We start from the raw sequence: 2,260 nt of genomic DNA, 5'->3' as shown, positions 1-2,260 counted from the left end.
ACAATTGTGGGGATGTAGCTTATGATGGGAATTTGAGGGTTTTATGATGCAACAATTGTGGGGATGTAGCTTATGATGGGAATTTGAGGGTTTTATGATGCAACAATTGTGGGGATGTAGCTTATGATGGGAATTTGAGGGTTTTATGATGCAACAATTGTGGGGATGTAGCTTATGATTGGAAATTTAGGGTTTTATTATGCAAGAATTGTGGGGATGTAGCTTAGATGGTAGAGCTCATTTAGGATGCGAGAGTTAAGGGGATATCCCGCATCTCGAAAAGAAACTATTTGTTATTAATATTTTAGTTCTATTCAACCTTTCCTTATTTATGACATAATTAGTAGAGATATTTTTTCATTTTCACTTGATAACGGGACATTTAGGGTTTTCTGATATAAGTATTATGGGAATGTAGCTTAGATGGTAGATTGCTTGCTTAGCATGCGAGAGGTACGAGGATCGGATCGATACCCCATACCTCCAAAAGAAACTATTCGTTATTACTATTTTATTTCTATTCAATTTTTCCTTATTTATGACATAATGAATAGCGTTATTTTTTTATTTTCACTATTGTTGATGACGAGATGTTTAGGATTTTGTGATGTAAGAATCTTGAGGATATAGCTTAGATGGTTGAGCGTTCGAATCCCATGTGAGAAGTACTGGGATCGATACCATGCATCAACAAAGGAAACGATTACTAAGTATATTAGTTCTTTTAAATGTTTCCTTATTTACGACATAATGAGCGGGGATAGTTTTTCATTTTCGAATGTAGCATGGGACTGGGAATGTAGCATGGGAGAGATATGGGGATCGATACCTCGCATCTCCAAAAGAAACTATTCGTTATTACTATTTTATTTCAATTAATATTTCCTTATTTATGACATAATGAGTAATGATATTTTTTCATTTTCACTATTATTCATGACGAGACGCTTAGGGTTTCGTGACGTAAAAATTGTAGAGATATAGCTTAGATGGTAGAGCGCTCGCTTTGCATGCGAGTTGTACGGGGATTGATAACCCGCCTCTCCAAAAGAAAGTATTTAATTTGTTATTATATTTTTTCATTTTCACAATTATCGATGCCCCGCATCACCAAACCAAACTATTTGTTATTAATATTTTGATATTTTTTTATTTTCACTATTATTAATGATGGGACATTTAGGGTTTTATGATGTAAAAATCATGGGGATGTAGCTCAGATGGTAGAGCGCTCGCTTTGCATGTGAGAGGTATGGGGATCGATACCCCGCATCTCCAAAAATAAGACTATTTATTATTAAATATATTATTTCTTTTCAATTTTTCCCTATTCATGACATGTTGGGTAGCAATATTTCTTCATTTTCACTATTATTGATGACGCGAAATTTAGGGTTTTGTGATGCAAAACTTGTGTGGCTGTAGCGCAGATGGTAAAGTGCTTGCTTAGCATGTGAGAGGTACGGGGATCGATACCCCGCATCTCCAAAAGGGAGAAATTAACTTTTTAAGTATGAAGTAATTTAACATGTTATGTATAAGGTGGGTACGAGAGAAAAAGAAAAGATACTTATAAAAAGATTATTATATCATTATGGCTGAGTAATGTCCCACAAGCACATAGATAGAGGACTTATTGGATTATTATATCATTATGAGATAAGAGCTTATACTTTGAGTAATGTCCCACAAGCACATAGATAGAGGACTTATTGGATTATTATATCATTATGAGATAAGAGCTTATACTTGTGGAAAGGGAATTTGATGAATTCCTTAAAAGAGATAGAGCTTATGTTGGATCGGTATGGTATGGCAACCCTAGGGGGGGGGGGGGTGAATAGGGTTTTAACGATAAGGGTGTTTAAACGTGATTAATTTTTCTAATGATGAAACTTTTTACAAATAAGTAGAAGATGATAATTACTATAACAAAGTAATTCAAGTCAAAACAATAATCAAGTAGAACATGCAATAAATCACAATAATAATTTTGAAATTAAATAGAAAAGAGTTAGAGAAAATGACACCGTAGTTTTATAGTGGTTCGGTCAAACTCGACCTACTCCACTCCCCAAGCGCCTCTTGGGAATTTGAATAAAGAACTTTCTCGACTCTTTCCACGGATCTGAGCCAAACCGCTACACCGCTCTTTTTACGAGTTCAAGAGCAAACTCAATCCTTTCCACGGCGCAGGATCAAACCGATACAAGTATTTGAGTTTGATAATAACACACCATGACTCTCTCAAAGAGTAGAT

The 2,260-nt window shown here is 35.0% G+C and overlaps 1 non-coding gene across 1 annotated transcript; it reads left to right on the top strand.

Moving 5' to 3' along the window:
• Nucleotides 1–1,205: 1,205 nt before the first annotated feature.
• On the top strand, nucleotides 1,206–1,278 carry TRNAA-UGC. The gene has a single exon. It is a non-coding gene; the product is annotated as a tRNA-Ala (tRNA).
• Nucleotides 1,279–2,260: the final 982 nt, after the last annotated feature.

This window comes from Cucurbita moschata, unplaced genomic scaffold (genome assembly GCF_002738365.1).
Source record: "Cucurbita moschata cultivar Rifu unplaced genomic scaffold, Cmos_1.0 Cmo_Scf00092, whole genome shotgun sequence".
In the NCBI taxonomy this organism is placed as follows: Eukaryota; Viridiplantae; Streptophyta; class Magnoliopsida; order Cucurbitales; family Cucurbitaceae; genus Cucurbita; species Cucurbita moschata.
This window is presented reverse-complemented; position numbering and strand designations above follow the sequence as displayed.